The 19402-nt window shown below is 48.8% G+C and overlaps 1 protein-coding gene across 4 annotated transcripts in view; it reads left to right on the plus strand.

Annotated features, from left to right (window-relative positions):
* Window positions 1–19402, plus strand: part of PKNOX2 (PBX/knotted 1 homeobox 2) — a 268399-nt gene that overhangs the window by 70091 nt on the left and 178906 nt on the right. The window contains exon 2 of one of the 4 annotated variants that reach the window (XM_025358004.1): window positions 4585–4701. The exons of the other annotated variants lie outside the window; for them this stretch is intronic. The gene's annotated coding sequence lies outside the window, so the exon portion shown is untranslated. The remainder of the gene's footprint in view (window positions 1–4584; window positions 4702–19402) is intronic. 4 annotated transcript variants of the gene reach the window in all.

Raw genomic sequence — 19402 nt, forward strand, 5'->3', positions numbered from 1 at the left:
TGTAATATGACATCCTATTTAATTAGACTATATTGATTGTGCATTAAGGTGGACTCGATGTGTTACATGTGTCATGAGTGCCAGAGAAGGAAGCTGTTGAGTCTGCAAGGCCGACCCAGACCCCAGCCACTATCGCCTGTGGGCTAAGCTTGGGAGGCAGTGAGGGGAGGAAGTGGCAACATCAGTCCTCAAACTGGGCCAAGTTTATAGCCTGCACTTGCTTTTACATCTGGTTATTTCTGGGGAGGCATGAGGGAGGGAAAAGGAAATGCTGCTGACCGCTTCCCTTCCATCAGCCCAGTAAAAGCTTGACCTCTTACTTAGGCTTATTTGCTCATATTGGTTCTCCCCACTTGGCAAAAGTCTACCCACCTGTGGGACCCGGCCTAAGTCCAGCCTCCTCCATGGAGCCTTCCTTGGTAATGCCAGCTGGAAGCGATCTCTTCCCTGTCTGAAATTCCGCAGCATTCACACACGCTGCCCCTGCCTGTGTCCCCTGCGTCCGTCCCCACCTCTGGCTGTCACATTACCATGCCCTCTCCAGCGAGGCCGTGAGCTCCTGGCGGGTAAAGTCCAGGATTCCTACTTCTCAGTCTGCCCACTGCACCCTCAGCCTACTCGCTCTTTAGTAAGGGTTACTTGGATGACTGAGTTGCCCTGGGCGGGCAGTTTCCCCACCCTCCTTATGGGGCTACCTGAGGCTGAGCTGCTGCCGCCACGACTTTGATAGTACATTGGCTTCCAACCAGTCCATGGAATTATAAATGATTAACCGTTATCAGCGCACATCTTCACCTCTGTGTAAAAATAGATTGACTGTAATGAGTATTTGAATAAATCATAAGAATGGCCGCCCTGTGATCGGCTAACATCCTGCCGATGGCTGCCTGGTGAGTGAGCAGGGCGCCGGCCCTCCCGCCTAATGGCCTGCGATTCAGCGCCGGTCGCCTCTGTGATTGACGGGCCTGGGCTCCCAGGGCACCTCCTCTGCAGCCCTGCTGAGGAGCCGTCAGATCTCCAGGCCAGGGTTTAGGGGGAAGGGTACCTTCCTCCATCCTGTTCCAGGAAAGCCTGCCTAGGAGGTAGGGCGGGGGTGGGCGGAGGGGCAGACTAGAAGATAATGACCTTTGTGAGAATCGATGTCTCCTCGCATCGGAGGTTAGAGGGACCTCATAAGTCAAGTATGAGGAGCAAGCTGAGCGTGAACCTTAATGAGCGCTGAGAGCGTGGGGGGAAATAGGCCTGCGCATCCCCCCGATCCCTGAGGGCAGCTGGGCACCTTGGCTCTGGCCACCACACCCAGGAAAGCTCCCTGGCAGGGACACAGTCTTGGGCCTACAGAGAGGAACCAGGAAACACAGGTTTCTTCAGGTCTCAGGGCTCTGAAATGGAAAGATTCAAATGACCTTTCAGGGAGTGGTTTACCAGGGTGGCCTCAGACATGGGGATCCTACCTTTTGGAGTGAAAGGAAGAAGAGCAGAGGGGGAGGCAGGCTCAGGGTGATAGGGACCAGTTGAGGAGGGAAGAGTCTAAAAGTCTGAAGTTTCAGAGACAAGGCCAGTGAAGGCTGGATTTGAGAGGGAAACAGCAAATATTCCAAGTTAATTCCAGTGGTGTCCCATTTCTAGGCTATGTAACAAATCACCCATAACAGAATGGCTTAACATCATTTATTCTGCAGGTCAGGAATTCAGAAAGGGCATGGTGGGGCAGCTTGTTTCTGTGCCATGAGGTGCCACCATGGAATCTCAGTGGGGGCAACTCAAAAGCTAGATGCTGGAATCATCCAAAGGCTTGTTCTGTCATCATTCTGGGCTTTGATGCTAGCTGTTGGCTGAGAGATTGGCTGGACTGTCTTGGCCAGACCCATGTGACAGCTCCATGTAGCCTGAGCTTCCTCACAATATGGCGGCTTGATTCCAAGAGTGAGCATTCAAGAGACAGCAAAAGGCAAGTGGAAGCTGTGTTGCCTTTTATTACCTGCCCTTCGAAGGCAAGCAGCATCACAGCCACTGCATTCTCTCAACTGAGGCAGTTGCAAAGGTTCACCTAGGTTTAAGAGAAGGGAACATAAATACCCCCCCCAACTCCATCTCTCCAAGGAGTATCAACATCACATTGAAAGAACAGCATAAGGAATAGGATGTATCTTGTTGCAGTTGTCTTTAGAGAATACAGTCTACCACAATTAGTACTCATCAAGTTAGTGGTCTGGCATAGCACAGCCTCATCTATTTCCCAGAAAGAATAAAAGGAACCCTTCTTTGGGGGTGATTTGTTCACCCTAGAAAGACAGGCTAAAGAACCCCCTGCCTTAGATAAATTAAACTATCCCTTAATTCACAGAATGTTTGAGTCAAAAGGGCCCGCGGAGGCCAGGCAAGGATTCCTCCTGGGCAGGCCATGCTGATGTTAGCAGGTCCTGCAGCTGGTAGAAACTTCGACCTCAGGGTCCATCTCAGCAAGACTGAGTTGGGTCTGTGACCCACATCTTCAAGTGTCAGGTCTGGAGGAGTCCTAGACTGTGAGCTAGGACTCCACAAGCCTTGAGCCCTTCATTCACATCCAGGGCTCCCTGGACCGCCATCCCCATGGACTTCCAAGCTGGGGTAGGCTTCACACAAAGATTAGGATGTAAGATGCTCTAAGGGGCTGTGCTGTAGCTGGGGAATTCGGGGCAGCCCCTCCTCGCTGACCTCACATCCCCTGCTCTCCTTCCTTACCGTCTGCCACATATTATGTCCTGGGGAGGCTGTGCCCTTCAAGAACTATAGTTTCTTTCCTTTGCCATTTTTCTGACCCAGATGCAGCTAAATCCTGGAAGAGGATCTGAGTGTCCTGGGTGCCTTGTTGTGACTTAAGGGGATAGAAAAAAGCCCAAACTACCAAAGAGGAGAAACAACCAGCCCGTATCCCCAAAGGGCTGAGATCTGAGAATCGCTAACACCGAAGGGGAGGGGGCAGGGACGAGAGGGGTGAGGGGACTTGGTCTTGATAAAAAGTGCTGGAGTTTGGAGGGAGAGTCTTGGATTCTTCCACTTATTGAATACTTACTACATACTAGGCATTATGCTAAGCACTTAACGGTGCGTTCTCTCACTGAACCCTCACACTATGTTATGGGATGCTGTTATTATCTCTATTACAGAAGAGGAGAGGAGGCTTAGAGAACAAGAGGAATACCCTAGGAAGTAACAGAGTTGAAATTCAACTGAGGATTCTCTATACTTGAGACTTATCCTGTTCTCTTGTGTGATACTCAGTTTACTCCTCTGTAAATGGAAATTCTGATGGCATCATCCCCAGTGTTACCTTCATTTCTAAGATTCTAAATGTGCAGATAAGATTTTGGGAACTTGTTTAGATATATCTAAGTGGGCCTACTTTATAGAGTTGAGTCTAGGTGAAAGTACGGAATGGTTTCCTGTTCTGTCCCCTTTTGTGAAACTTAGGTCAGGAAGCTAACATTTAATTTGGGTACGTGAAGGAAACAGATGGAAACAGACATAAAGATCATTTAGATTTTCAAGGCTCCAGCTTGGGAAAGAATGTCGGATTTGAAGTACAAAGATCAGGTTTGAAGCCCAGCCTTAGCACCCCTGTGATCCTGGGCACATCTCTTTGGCCTTTGGCTTCCTCATCGCTGGAATGGAAATGGGGTTGTATATACTTCTCAGGACTGCTGTGAGGACTCACTGCGATCCAGCATGTGCACGTATCTGCAGCCATTCTTGGCATACAATAGGTACTCACTAAGGCTCCAGCCATCACTCACCCGGTAAATAAATAAAAAGTGGGCCGGGCGCGGTGGCTCAAGCCTGTAATCCCAGCACTTTGGGAGGCCGAGGCGGGCGGATCACGAGGTCAGGAGATCGAGACCATCCGGGAAAACGGGGGAACCCCCCCTCCAACAAAAAAACAAAAAAAAAAAAAAAAAAAAACTAGCCGGGCGTGGTGGCGGGCGCCTGTAGTCCCAGCTACTCGGGAGGCTGAGGCGGGAGAATGGCGTGAACCCGGGGGGCGGAGCTTGCAGTGAGCCGAGATCGCGCCACTGCACTCCAGCCTGGGAGACACAGTGAGACTCCGTCTCAAAAAAAAAAAAAAAAAAAAAAAAAAAAAGAATCTTGCCTTTAACTGTACTCTCCATAAAAGTTCACTCATAAACTATTGATATTTTAATAATACACATTAGCATCTTGCCCTTTGACAAATGAATATTGAATGAGCAATAAAGAGGCAAAACACTAGCCAGGTATACTGCTGCAGAGAAGCTGGGATCCTGGCTGGCTGTCCAAGGGAATGCCCCCTTTCCAGAGACCTTGTAACTCACCCCTCACCCCAGTGACCCGTAAGGAAACAGCTCTCAAAAAGAGCTCAGAAACCAGCCGGGCCATTCTGGCCTGAGTAGGATTTGTCTTCATTTTTTCTTTCAGTGGGCTGGAGGGGACTTGAAAGGAGACAGAAAAGGTCATTAAAGAACCACTAAAAGGGTGGATGTTTTACCCCATGTGAAACACTTTGGATCTTCCCATTACCTTTGGGAAAGGTGGAGGCTTCTTCTTCACATACTCTCTTCTCCGTAGATTGCATCTACAGACAGTCAGACCGTGTGCCCACAGGAAATGAGGCAACGAGCGCAAAAACAACAGACTCGATCCACCCCACTCGACCAGATCTTGATGGGAACCTATGCTCGAAGGGTGTGTGCTAAGGTTTAGAAAACAGAATTTCCTGCCTCTTCCAGCTTTGCTCCCAGCTCCGTGGCCCCAGCCTCCAGGTGCTCATGGCCTCCATCTAGGCTGGTAGTCCTTGAGTGTGCAGAGAGCAGTGACAGGGGCTTTTCGCTGGTCCGGCTTAATTGGTGTGATTTAATGGCGTTTCTGGAGGATTCAGATTCAGGCTTTCCAAGCTGCAAATCTGCTTTCTAAATGTGGAATTTTTGTGGAGTGGTAAAAAATAATGGCTGTTCTGTGATTCCTGCCTCCTGAGCTAGGAGATTGCAATTTACATTATGCAAATAGACATTATGCAATCAAGGCACTTTAGCAGGAATCTGGCGGCAGAGAGGCCGATTGATGAGATGCCGAGGTCTGCAGCCCCAACTGGAGGCACCCCAGAAGAGTGAGATGGAGTGGGGAGGGGGTGGACCAGGCAGGGGAGGAGGCAAAGAGTCTGCTCCCCTGGCCCAAGGAGGCCGAGTGGAGCGGGCCCAGCGATGAATGCATCGGGGAGCTGCCAAGGCGACTCTCTCAATTAATGGCTTTGTTTAATCATACCCCCTGTCCAGAAGAGTATTGTCTTACGGATAATTTCGTTTGCCTAACGAGATTTTGCTAATTAAATCTCCTTTCAGTTGGTGTGACTATGCCTGCAGGAGAGGGGGCTATTTGGAGTCTTCTCCATAAACCTTTCTGGAGAGTAGCTGGGAAGGAGGGATGGGAGGCAGGAGAGAGAAGAGATGGAAAGAGAGAGACCCTTTCCTGCTGCAAGCAGGGCACGAGGCTTTGAGCAGAGTTTGGAAGCTGCAGGGTGGCTGCCACCACCCAAATCTCCTTTCTCCATCCACTGAAATGCAGTTCCAAATCCTTGTCCGGCCCGAAAAGGTTTCCCTCTTTTTTCTTTCTCTGTGGTGCGTGTCCCTTCCACCATTACCCATTCTCAGGTTCTTCTCAAATCCTCACAGGGAGAACTGGGAGGCTTATAAGGAGGTTCTGAAGGGCTTCCAAGCGCTGCTCCCAGCATCCCTGGCTGTGGGGGAGTGTTGTGATGGTATAGGATCCCCTCCTCTTGCCTTCACAGTTAGCCAGCCAAGCTGGCTCTTCAGAGAGGAAAAATTGCTCCAAAGCTAGCCATTTCTCCAGGGATAGTTGCATGAATCAAAGAGGAAAATACCTTGTTAGACTCATTTATCAACAGAGCTAGCCAAGGAGAGCCTCCTGTATCCGGAGGAGCCTAGCACTGTGCTTGCAATAGCTGGAGCCTAATTAATGCTGCTGTGATATGCATCCATGCCATCCCCATGCTGGACCACCTCCAGTGGTTCTTTGCTATCCACAGGTTGAAGTTCAGCTTTCTTGGCCTGGCTGACCATGAGCTCCACAGTTCAACCCTGGTCTACTTTTCTAACTTCATCTCTCACCCTGCAGCTGCTCCCCATCCCTGTAAATACAGACACTCAGATGCACAGGCACACTCCTACAGCTGATACCCCAAGTACGCCGGATTGCTCAATCTCCCCTGACGAATACTCTGTGTACTTTTATGCCTCAATGCCTTTGCACATGCTGCTTATCTGGACTGTCCTCAGCCTGGGCAGCCCTTGCTCATCTATCTCCTCTGTGACTTCCTCCTCACAGGCCTTCCCTGCCTCCCCGATCCCTATGCTGCTGCATTCCTTTACCTGTAGACCATCACAAGACTCAAACACAATTATTAGTCTATCTATCCAAGTGAACCATTGAATGCCATTCTTCTTTCAATCCCAATACCTTGAATCGTTCCTGGCCATAACAGGCACCCAACAAGACTGATTAAGAGAAAGGATGGGCCTGGCGCGGTGTCTCACACCTGTAATCCCAGCACTTTGGGAGGCCAAGGCGGGCCCACCACAAGGTCAGGAGTTCGAGACCAGCCTGACCAACGTGGTGAAACCCTGTCTCTACTAAAAATACAAAAATTAGCTAGGCATGGTGGTGCGTGCCTACAATCCCAGTTACTCAGGAGGCTGAGGCAGGAGAATCGCTTGAACCCCGGAGGCGGAGGTTGCAGTGAGCTGAGATTGCGCCACTGCACTCCAGCCTGGGCGACAGAGCGAGACTTCGTCAACAACAACAACAAAGAGAGAGAAAGGATGAAGGATGAATGTATGATTCAAGGTGAAGAGGGTGAAGTGATGGAGAGGCACTCTCCAGTTAAGCCCCCAAGCTCCAGGATGGATGGTGAAGGTGGCAGGGGATGGGGGGGTGGGTGGGGCAGGAGACTGATTTCTCCTGAGACCATGAAGAGGTAGCTGCCCATCCATTCATTACCTTCATTTCACGGGGTAAGGAGGAGCATCTGTGGTTCCCCATCTATGTGGGGGCCCTGTGCTTGGTGTGTCACTGTCTCATTTCGCACATGCTCACATATGAGGTGGGTACTATTTTTGCAGAGGGAACTGAGGCTCACCTGTTGTCATCGGAGGACAAGGCAGTGTTGGTCTGTAACTGGGCCCACTGAGGAACCCCAGGAGCATCTACCTGTAGGGAGGTAAAAGCTCCTATACTTCCCAGTCTCCCGTGTTCATGCCCCTACCCGCTCATCCACCCATCCATCCTTGCTGGAAGCTAAACTGCTCTGGGAGTTTGCCCTACTCTCTCTCCCCAGGACCCCAGGGTTCATACATGTTCTGGGATGCCGGCGTGTACCTGCCTGTGTGTGTGTGCATGTGCTGGGGGCCTGAGTGGTGCACAGGCCCTGCAGGGTGGCCTCTGGTTACTGGTTCTGGACTGCTGCCCAGCTAGTGGGGGGATGTCGGGGGTGGAGGAGTCTGCATTCCATGCTGGGGATGGAGCAGCCCAGGGGAAATGGCTCAGGTCTTCCTGTGCAATGTGGGGCAGGGATAGGGGAGGGCGGGTTGTGTGTGAGTGTGTGAGCGAGGCGGTCTTTCAGGAGAGTGGCTTTGTCTCCTTCTTGGCTTCTGAGTTTTAGTACTCTGCTTGTTGTTCTTTGCTGGGGCACGTCTGTCCATGGCCTATGTCTTCATCTAGGCTTGCAATCATCCTAATGTCCCCATCATGCTCTACTGAGCCTATAGTGTTTCTAGATATACAGTAGGTGGTCAACAAATGCTCGGTGAATGCAATGCATAAGTGAAGGATTGAACAAGTGTGCATTTTGGTGTCAGACAGACTTGGGTTCTGTTATTTACTTAGCTGGGAACTTGGGATTTAATTTTCTCATCTAGAAAGCAAGAATGATAATATTTCCTATTCTTTCTCGAAGGGTTGTTGGTGGAGGATTAAAAGAGATATGTGAAAGTGTTTTATAAACTATAAAGCACTGCACAAATATAAGAGGTTATTACTAGAATGGTTATTACACTCGAAGTGATCACTGTGTTTGAAAATTGGGGATTCTGTTTTCAGGAATGTAAAATCATCTAGGCCTGATTTGAACTCTGGGACTTGTGGAGCAATGGTTATAGGAACTGATTCTAGATTTGGCCAACAGTGGGAGCTTTCAGGGCTTGGAGGCTCAGCCCAGAGGCCCCTGCCCTCTCCCCTTCCTGGTGGACCGTCCCTGGGGTGGGAAGATGAGTCTGGGAAAATGGGCCATCTTCAGTTAAGTCACCTGTCCCCCAAGTGGACCCATGGAAATGGTCTTCCTGAGTCTCTGCCATTGTCTGGACTCCATGCCTCGTTATCTTTTCATATGCTGTTCCCTCTGCCAAAGACACTTTTTGCCCTTTTCTCCACTGGTCTTTTCACCTCTTGTGCCATAGTTGCTGCACTGTTTCCAGGCACCCAGGTTACCAAGTTTACTGCCATGAGGGAATCTATCACAGTGTACCTAGGACTCTTAATGCCTGCCTGCCTTACCAGTGTGCACTGCCAGGGGAGATACTGGGCTTCACTCATCGCTGGAGCCCCAGAGCCAAGTGGATGAACGGATGGAAGGATGAAAGATGAAGGGAAGGGTCGGAGCTTGGTAACTGCACAAAATTGGAGCTTCTGAAGCACCCTGAGCTACAGGGGAAGGCAAGGAAGAAGTTGTTGCAGAGAGATCAGTACTGCCTTGCAAATCACACCCACATTTCTGAGATATTTCCCAACCAACCTCATGCTCCAAATGTCAGCGAGGCTAATCTTCCTCGGGGTCACAGGGTCTGGGGACCCCAGTGCCCTGTAGGTGGGTGCCTGGCCCTAAGCCAGCTGGGCAGTGAGGCCTACATGCTGGAGCTGCGTCCTGAGAATGGAGAGGCATCTGCCTGTTGCCGACCTCTCGAGGCGAGCAGTTCTCACCTGGGGATGCAGACGCTGCCTCCCCTTATCTCCAACCCTTCCAGATCTGTCTCTTGGTGGGGTTGGCCCCAGCTGACAAAGAATCTGCTATAAACCCTCCCAGGTACCTGGCTCCCTCGCCTTCCCCCTGAGTTGGAGGCATCTTGTGTCTTGCCTGTTCTGGGCCTCTCCCCCCATTGCCCTCCCACTCCCAGCCCCAGGCAGCCTCAGCAAAATGCCAGGGGACTGGGAGACTTTTCATTACCAAATGCACTGAACCTATTTGTGAGTGTTTTGCAAAGTGTTTAATCCAAGGTGTTCCCTCAATTAAATTAGTGCAAACATCTGTGTCCCACATCCACCTCCATTTGCATTCTGTGCCATTTATTACAGCGGGAAATTGGAAGGCACCTTAGGAATACTTAGGACCGAATTAGGCTAGGTTGGGGTGGGCATCTGGGGGAGGGCAGGGTGCTTGTGAGACTGGTCTACAAAGTGGATCCTTTGCCAGGCTGGGACTTGGGAGGACCCACTTCCTGGTGCAGGAGACCACACGGTGGGTGGTATCTGGGCTGGAGACCACCTGGTCTCGTGGGGAAGACTGGGTGAATTTAATTAATGCTGCCACTCCCCACCTGGGACCATGTACCTGCAGAGGCAAGAGAAGTTCACCGTTGCTGTTTTATGACTTTAAACCCAATTTTTTAAAAAGTGTATCAAATTAAAGTGACCTATCTGGGACTCTCCCTGGGGGAGCCCTTCCATGCTGAAAGGTATGTGTTTTATCCTGAAACTACTCAGCTTTGGTGGCTAGCTGAGCATGGCTGGCAGCTTCTCTTCCCGTATGCCATGTGATCCCCATGACTGTTAAGTGTTATACTTTAGGAATCCTACTAATATACCAGTCTAGGAGGCATCAGAGAATAGTTTCTGCTGTGTGACAGGCCTGTGCCAAGTGCTTCACATGCACTGTCTGTGGTCACCCTCCACCAGCCCTCTGAGTCATGATGAATTAGGGACTGGAGCTCAGAAAGGCCAAGCAACACATTCATTGTTCCACTGCTAGAAAGCAGAGCCACCGGGATTCAGACCTGGGTCTGCATGATGCCAAAGACTATGTGCTTTCCAGTGCACTTGGAGGTCTCTCTCAAATGAAGCAATTGGACTAGGCTTTGAATCAGGAATGGTGCTGCCTCCCCAAATCCCCTGACCAGCATGCCCTGGCTAGGTTGTACAGTGGCCCTGGTCCTAGCCTGCCCCATTAAGATGGCTTATCCTGGGACTTCTAGGGACCTATGATGGGTAAGCTCAGGCTGCTGCTGACTCACCAGGAGAAGGGGAACCCTGGGTTTTGAGGGATGGGACAGGGAGCAAAAGGAAAAGAAGTTTGAGGAGTGAAGGAGAGGCTCGTAGGCTGCTGAAGGGACCTTAGTGGTTACTGAGTTTCTCAGTACTGAGTGAGGAAACTGAAGTTCAGGCTGGACTGGAACCCAGGACTCTAATGGTGAGTGCTATCTTTCTAGATGTAAAACGTAAAATGAGATTGGAGCAAGAAACTTGGGTGGAAAGGGGATAGGAGGCTACTGTGGACCCCAGACTTCAGGAAGAAGAACCTCACCAATTCCTGGGGTTCTACCTAGAGATGTCCAGGGAACAGGAAGAACAGCCAGGAGGTGTCTTCGTCGTTTTGTGCTCCTGTAACAGAATACCTGAGATGGGGTAATTTATAGTAAACAGGAATTTATTTCTCACGGTTGTGGAGGCTGGGAAGTCCAGGATTAAGGTGCCGGTGTCTGGCAGGGGCCTTCTTGCTCTGTCACAACATGGCAGGAGGCATCACATGGCAGAAGGACAAAAGAGAGGGCCAGAGAGAGACAGCAAGAGGGACTGGGACCCACTCCTGCAATAACAAACCCACTCCCGTGGTAAAGGTGGCACACTCATGACCTAAACACCTCTTAAAGGCGCTGCCTTCTAATATAGTCATAATGGCAATTAAATTTCAACATGAGTTTTGAAAGAGACAAATGTTCAAACCATAGCAGGAATATTCCTGGGACACCCTACTGGTGCTCGTCTCTGCCTTCCCCTTCCCCAGTTTGCCCTGTGGTCTAAGCAAGACCACAGCATCTGGGGGAAGATGGTACAATGGAGGGACATTGAATTTGAGCTCAAATGTCTGCTCTGCCACTTCCTCCCTCTGACCAGCTATGACCATGTCTTAGCCTTAGTTTCTCCATCTATTAAAGAATAATAATGATCTCACCCCACAGGATTGTTGGGAATATTAAGGGAAATGTTAGGCATGCTTGACCGTAGAATAGGACTCAGGACATCACTGAGCATTTTGCTTTTTCTTCCAGAGCTCCTGTCTACCTTCCCCTCTTAGGCCCTGTGCTATGATCCTGGGCATTAGGGAGGCTGTGGAGGTGAGGATGGGCAACCCCTGCTTCAGCTCACCCTCCTCACTTTCCCATTCTCTCTCCTCCCTCTCTCTTCAAAAGACTTTAATAAATGCATCTCAGCGTGTGGCACTGCCTGGGGCTTTGTAAGAATAAATTGCTTATCCCAGTCCTTATTTCCTAGAAATGACAATCTATGATAAAAATGCACGTATTAAGCACTGGATGTGTGTAGTACCCAGTGCTAGGCACAGCAGGGTCAGCCTGAAAGCGACCCCCAGGGCCTCTTGTCTCCTCCCAGACCCCAAAAGTTTCTGCTTTCTTTGGAATTGGCAGATCCCAGAACCATCTGCCTTTCCCGGCAGGATTTTGGGTTTCTGTGCCCCTTTGTGCCTCTCTGCTTATCCACACGAGGTCCTCTCTGCCTAGAATGCCCTCTACACACCGTGTTTACCTGGTTGGAACTCAGTTTCTTGATGAGGAGTGCCTCTGTGACAACATCTGTGCTGGGCTCATCTTCCTTGAGCGCACAGTGCCCACTGAGCATCCTCCTGGGACTCTTCCTCACCCTGGGTTTCTCTTCTGTCTCTACCAGAGGTGCCTAGTTCTAGTGAAGGGCACTAGAGGTCAAAGTATGATGTCCTAGAGCCAGCACAGGCCCTGGGGTCATCTCTTCTGCCTTGCCTGCAGGGCACATCATGCCCAGTCCCTCCACAGCAGAAAAGAATGCTGGGCATTGGAATGCCTTCCCCTCTCGTTAGCCTTTTGCACTCAATAAATGCTTGTTTTGTTGGACAACTTCAGCAGCCTCCTTCACTAGCATGCTTGAAGAGAGGTTGTCAGAGCAGCAGCCTCCCTCTCTAATTTCCAGGGTGTTTAGGCTGAGAGCCCTTCCATGTCTCTGTTACTTGCAATTCTAGTAAGGATTTGCTCTCTCCCCACCCAGCTTCAGGATATGTGATCTCCAGAGGTACGAAGGATAGGCAAAGAAGAATGACCCTTAATGTATTGCCCCTGTATCTTTGCCAAGGACATTTCTTTTTCCCAAAGTCTGTTTTTGCTCTCCACGTGGCCAAATTCTTCCCATCCCCCTAGCTCTTATCCCACCTCTTCCACAAAGTCTTCTTAAGAAGATCCTTCAGGGGAAAGCAATTTCTTCCTCCCAGAGCCCCTGGCCTGAACCTCCTGCCACTGACCATCCCAGGTATGTCTGTGTCTATCCTTTTCCCCTGGGCCATGTCAGTCCAGGGTCCATGGCTGATGCTTCTGTAGTCCTCGCTCAGCCTGGCCTGCTCTTGGCAAGTGCTGAATTTGCAATAGATGTTTCCCAAATGAACAAATGAACAGGACTATTTCTTGTTTGTCTCAGAGGGAGGTGTCTCAGTTTTTCTCTCATCCACTGCTTGGAGCTTTCTTCTCCAGGGTTCTAACGAACCTGAGGGCGATTTGTCACTAGTTACTGGAAACTAGATGCTGTGGCCAGCAAAAGAAAAACAGGTGTTAAATTCTCTGCTTGGTATACTGAGCAGACTGGAATTACTTTTGCACAGCAGCTCTGTCAGGTCCCAGGACACTGATACTCTAAAGGCAAAGCCTCCAAAACAGAGTAAGCAAGATGGGCCATTGGAATAAGAGAAGAAAATCTTGCAACTTTACTTACTTGTATTTTTAAAAAATCTTATTTTACTTAGCTTTCTATTTTTGAAATGTGTTTTATAAGACACATCATATACTGGTAGAGTAGTGTGGCTTATATACAATGTATATATTGTAACATACAATATAGATGTATTATATATAAGATATATATGATATATATGACCTATATTATATACAACACACATACATATATGATGTGTGTTCTTTATAGTACATAGATGTATTATATGTGTTATATATAATACATGTTATATATAATGTGTTATATATAATACATGTTATATATAATACAGTAGTGTGGCTGGTATAAAATGTGTATATTATAACATATAATATAAATGTATTATATATATAACATGTTATATATAACATGTTATATATATAATACATTTATATGTTATATATATTACATTTGTTATATATATACAAATGTATATATTTTATTATAGATTGTCATTTCTAGGAAGTAAGGACTGGGATAAGCAATTTATCCCAGTTATATATATACAAATGTTATATATAATACATTTATATTATAAGTTATAATATATACATTTTATACCAGCCACACTACTGTACCAGTATATGGTGTGTCCTATGTGATGGGTCTCACTATGTTGCCCAGGGTGGACTTGAATTGCCCTCAAGTAATCCTCCATCCATATAACATATATAATATATGTATATATAACATATAACCTACATATTATATATAATATATAACATATACACACATGTTTATATGTGTACATCTTGAGGGTGCATTGTAAATCTTTACTGGTAGAGTTTTGTAAACATCTGGGGATCCCATTCCCCTGGGAATCCCCAGGTCCTAGGACACAGCAGGCATTTGCAAATATGTGTGGCTGAACTCATACTGATTTAAATGGATATTATTGGACACTAATGGATACTACTGGAGAATCTTTTGAAGTTTTAAACTTGGCTTTGATTTGGTCCTCAGTGGTTTATTTCTAAATGGTATACCTAGAGAACCCTGGTGCAGCAAATAAACAAGAATAGTCAGCCCTCTGTATCCATAGGTTCCACATCCATGAATTCAGTCAACAGCAGATGAAAAGTATTTGGAGAAAAGAAAAATGGATGGCTGCATCTGCACTGAGCATGTGCAGACTTGTTTCTCGTCATTATTTCCTAAACAATATAGTATTACAACTATTTACACAGCATTTGCATTGTGTCGGGTATTATGGGTAATCCAGAGATGATTTAAAGTATATGGGAGAATACGTGTAGGTTACATGCAAATACAGCACCGTTTCATATCACGGATTCGAGCGTCCATTGATTTTGGTATCCGAGTGAGATCCTGGAACCAATCCCACACAGATACCAAAAAACAACTGTATGTGCCTACTGTATACCGGGTTCTAAGATAGGAACTGGAGTAATGAAATTAAAATAAAAAATTTTTGGCTGGGCGTGGTGGCTTATGCCTGTAATCCCAGCACTTTGGGAGGCCAAGGTGGGCGGATCACCTCAGGTTGGGAGTTCAAGACCAGCTTGATCAACATGGTGAAACCCATCTCTACTAAAAATACAAAATTAGCCGGGTGTGGTAGCACATGCCTGCAATCCCAGCTACTCAGGAGGCTGTGGCAAGAGAATCACTTGTACTTGGGAGGCAGAGGTTGCGGTGAGCAGAGATCGCGCCATTGCACTCCAGCTTGGGCAACAAGAGCAAAACTCTGTCTCAAAAAAAAAAAAAAAAATTTAGACATGGGAGTCTCACTGTGTTGTCCAGGCTAGGCTTGAACTCCTAGCCTCAAATGACCCTCCCACCTCAGCCTCCCGAGTAGTTGGGACTACAGGTGCATGCCACCATGCCCAACTTGTAGTGATAAATTTGAGGTCCTTCACCTCAAGTTATGTATATTCCTTTTTTTCAAAAACAAACAAAAATGACTAAACAAGAAATTTCTGTAATGTAAATTTTCAAACAGATTTCAAAAAAGAGAACAAACAGTAGATCACGAACTCCGTGTACTCATTACCCAGCTTCAGCAGCTATCAGCCCTTTCTCTTCGGTGGGGGTCTTTGGAAACAAGTCCCAGGCCTCGTATCATCTCCTCTGCAAGAGCTCCGATGCGCACAGCCTTTTAGAGAGAGGCAGACTTCTCAACAAATGCCGTTGTGTTGCAGGAGCTGTGCCCCACTGGCAAGACCTGGGCCTAGCGCTAGTCCGGAGGGATCACTACTCCCTGGGGAAAGTAGAGAGAGGTCAGGAATGATTTTTATATCGAGGGCGTCTAGGCTGAGTCACTAGGCTTAACTTCTAGGCTCCTGTGTTGAAATCTCAGAACTACAGAGGTGACCTGCCAGATAAGGACTGAATATGAGAGGAAGACACACCTATTGGAGGAGACTGCAGGTGTTCACAGAACATAGATGGAGCACTTACAGCTCTCACAGTCCGCCTCCCTTTCCCACAATGGGAAACTGAGACTCAGAAAGCTGAGGCCTCCTCCCCACAGTTGCACAACTGGAGATCGGCAGGGCGGAATGGGGCTGGGCCCAGGTTCCTCCCTCTGCCTCCCCTCAGCATAGGGGGGAACCCCGTCCGTGCCAGGCTGGGCTTGCCTTTTTCACACACCCAGGTTTCTGTCACCGGGAAAAGCATATGCTGATCGCCCAACAGGCTCTGGGCTGCGGGTGCCCCTCTGCCCCCCGGCAGCTTCTGGAGGGGGCCAGCGGCCTGTAGCCCCCGAGTCATCACGGGAGACATGTGACTTCTTCTTTCTTCCTGTACAAGTTGAACACTTGCCACCCTGCTGTCTGTTTTTCCTTGCTAAGGTTCAGTTCTAATTATGTTGATTTTCTTCATCCCACCCCCTCCTGGAAGCTTATTAGGTTGAATATTTTTATTTATTATCATTTCGCCCAACTCCTGCCAGCATTTCCAATTACTCTCCCCGCTTCCTTGTAATTGTCTTTCTGTAATGGCTCTGAAACAATTGCGCTAAATGAGGTGTCTCCTGGAAGATGAGAGTCTCACTTCATTAAAGGCTAATGTATTCTCAGCTCCAGCTCTGTGGGGCTAGCTTGGAAGGAAGACATTTAAACAGCTTCTTTTATTTTATAGGGAGCAACTTTTCAGCGACAAAGATGTCTGTGGGGTATATGTGTATGTGTGTGCGTTGCCTGGATTTTAATTTAAAGAAAGTTTATGAAATAATGTAAGTCCCTTTATTGATGAGACTGTTCTCAGCGAGCTGAGATCTACACAGAGGGGGTATAGGGGAGAAGGAGGGGAAGGGGCAGTCGATTCTGAGGTCCGCCTGCCTTTCTGCTGTTTCCCAACCCATCCTCTCTTGCTCTGTTCCTGCTGGCTCAACCCCCAAATGGATTCATGCCTCCATCCTGTGTCTCTACCTCCTCATTATATGCTCAGATTCCACTGTGGTGATGGCCTCAATGATGTGTTATTTTGTATCAGTCAAGTTTTTTTTAGTTCCTATATCCTATCTCTTCATTGTTCATTCATTTGTTCTACTGTCATTCATTCAACACCTGCCCATTGCCCACTCCGTTCAGGCGTTATTCAGGTTAGAGACATGCCTTTTGGAGCTTATAGAACAGTGGCAAATAGACAGAGCTAACAGTAAGCAGGCACCTCTAGCACAATATGTTAAGTGCCTCCAACAGGCAAGGCCACAGCACTCTTCAAGCAGTAAGGAGGGCACCTCGTGAAACCTTGTGGGATCAGGGCTGATACCTGAAGTGGCCAGGGAATGAGTGGAGGGACTCCAGGCAGAGGGAGCTTCGTGAATCATGTCCTGGTAGCCAGAGAGGGCTTGGCCGATGAGGTGAAATGCAAAATTTTCCACCTGTCAGGAGCATCCTGTGGCACAAAGGCTGGGGGAAAGCTGGGGCTGGAGACTCTGGAGGGTCTTGAAGGACGTGGAAGAGTTTTAAGGAGGAGATTGGTTTGGCCAGATCTGTGTTTTGGAAAAGAGAACCCTGCTTCAATATGTGGAATAGATTGGAGGAAGGCAAAAAAGAAACGAGGCACGGAGACCTCGCAGGAAGCTGCTGCCAGAGGTTATGATGACCCGCCTGAAGCCGGAGGCAGTGGAGAGAGAGACCTGTGTACCTGTATGAGATGTTTCAGATGGAAAAATGGCAGGCTCACAAAGGGGAGTGGCGGGAGGGAGAGGGGCACCAAGGACGGGCTCTAGGTTTCTGACTTGGGCAACTGGTGAATGTTGAGTGGTGGGGTCCTGAAAACAAGGACAAGGCGTGGTACCCAATGAGAGGTCGCTGTAGCTCCCCCAGGCTGTGGGATGACCAGGCACAAATCCCAGCAGACGTTGGCCACCTCGGTCACTGTCACCACAGGACCTCTACCAACCCGACCTTTGGGTTGCAGGTGGCATCAGCTCACTCCTTCAGAGCGTAGTAGACAGCTGCATCTGTCGAGTTCTTAAAAGCACCTGGATGCTGTCAGCTGTCAGCTGAGCAGGTCACCGATTGGCTCCAACTTCTGTCCCAGGCAACGCAACTCATACCAAGGGCTTCGGGTGTTCACCAGCAGCTCCCAGGGTCAAAGGCTACCTCTTCTAAGGGAGTTGTCATTGCACAGTCAAGAACGAGTAGGGAGGCCCTTCCTGGTATGTTTGGGTTGGAAGTGAAGAATTTAAGTACAACCAAAAATATCTTTATGCTTCTGAGGCATTTGCTTAGGGTCCCTGGAAGCTTGCCCGCACCATTGGTGGTGATAGCAATAAAAATTGTAATAAAATTTTCCACATTTATCAGGGCCTACTCTTGTCCCAGACACTCTTTGAAGCACTTGCATGATAGCCTTCCAGTCCTATCACGTAGATATTATCATTTTCTCTGTCATAAAGAGGAGGGAACAGAGGCAAAACAGGGAGAAGTACACAGGCTACTGGGCCTGCCCTGTGGCAGTTGCCTTCTCAGAATGAAAGAAGGAAGGAGAGAATCCTGCTGGCAGAGCGTGTTTGGGTGTGAGTGAGGAGGAGAGGAGGGTGGCTCCGCCCTGCCCTCCGCTTGCTGTTCTGCTGCTTCTCATGCGCACATGTCCTTCAGGGTCCTATGCAAATGCCACCGACGGCCCCACGCAGACCTAGGACTTCCTTCCTCCCTGGTTCCCAGACTTTGTACATTTCTCAGTGATAGCTCCGCTGATTTGTCATGATTCCTTGGCATGGCTGTCACCTCATTTCTACCTTGGGTTTCCCCAAGGAAGGATGCTGGCTCACTCCTCTCTATCCTTGGCACCCAGCACAGAGCCTGGCACCCAGTGGGCTTTCTATGAATAAATAAATGCTATTAGGGAGGCCAGGATGCTCAGGAGGGACCCTGGAGGTCGGAGTCAAAGAGGACCCCCTGGTTCCCTTCATCACAGGAGCAGCAAGGCGTCTAGATATGCCCCAGATTGGACTCAGCACTTCCCAGGGGCCCACTTGGTAATAAGGGGCAGTTGTCAGGAACACAAATCTCTCGTTGCACTCTGGGGAAGTGTGGGGGTTGGGATAAGTGCTCCTCCTGGGTGGGAGCATCGAAGGAAGCCGCGTCTGGCTGGATGTTTATCCTGATGAGGTGCTTATGTAACACCAGGCTTCCTCCGGCTCCCAGGGACTGAAGAGCGCACACACCAAGGAAACAAACAAATGGAGATGCGAACCACTTGTGCCATTAGACAACTGAAGGGAAGAGGTGTACACATCTGACGTCCTCAGCAAAAATTTAGCACCAGGGCAATTTCCAAACCACTTTTTACAAAGAAAAAAATGTCTCTTTTATATTCCAAGTGTAAAAACTCACCAATGGCTTCCATGTCCCTGAATCTCAGATGCTGCACTGATGGCCATTTGCCAGGGCTGCAAAGGGTAAATGGGGTTCCTGGAGGTTCTACCCACACCACCTTCCTGCCAAGGGGCTGGTGCCACCTCCTCAGCAGCTCCCTCCTCACCCAGTGGGATCAGCCTGAGGTCAGCGAGGGGAGAAAAAAAGGGAACGCAGTCCCAGGTCTGAACCAGGAGCCCTGGTCTTGAGGTCTGGTCACTAAATGGCTGTGTGACCTTGGGCAAGTGGCTTACCCATTCGGAGCCTCAGTTTCACATCTGCACAATGAAGAGAACAATCAATTCTGACCCGCCTAACTCACTGGCTTGTTTTGAATACCTGTACCCTGCACAGGTTGTGTAGGGGATCACAACCGCATTGTGACACTGCCTGTCATCCAAGCTGGGTCACAGCTGAGCCCCAGGTACAGGTGAGTAACATGGCGCCCCCTGCCTGCTCTAGCCAACCTTCTTTTCCTCCTGCTCCAGAGCTGAGCCCTGTTCCCGCCTCACCTTCCGTAACACTCA

Source organism: Theropithecus gelada, chromosome 14 (assembly GCF_003255815.1).
Source record: "Theropithecus gelada isolate Dixy chromosome 14, Tgel_1.0, whole genome shotgun sequence".
NCBI lineage: Eukaryota > Metazoa > Chordata > Mammalia > Primates > Cercopithecidae > Theropithecus > Theropithecus gelada.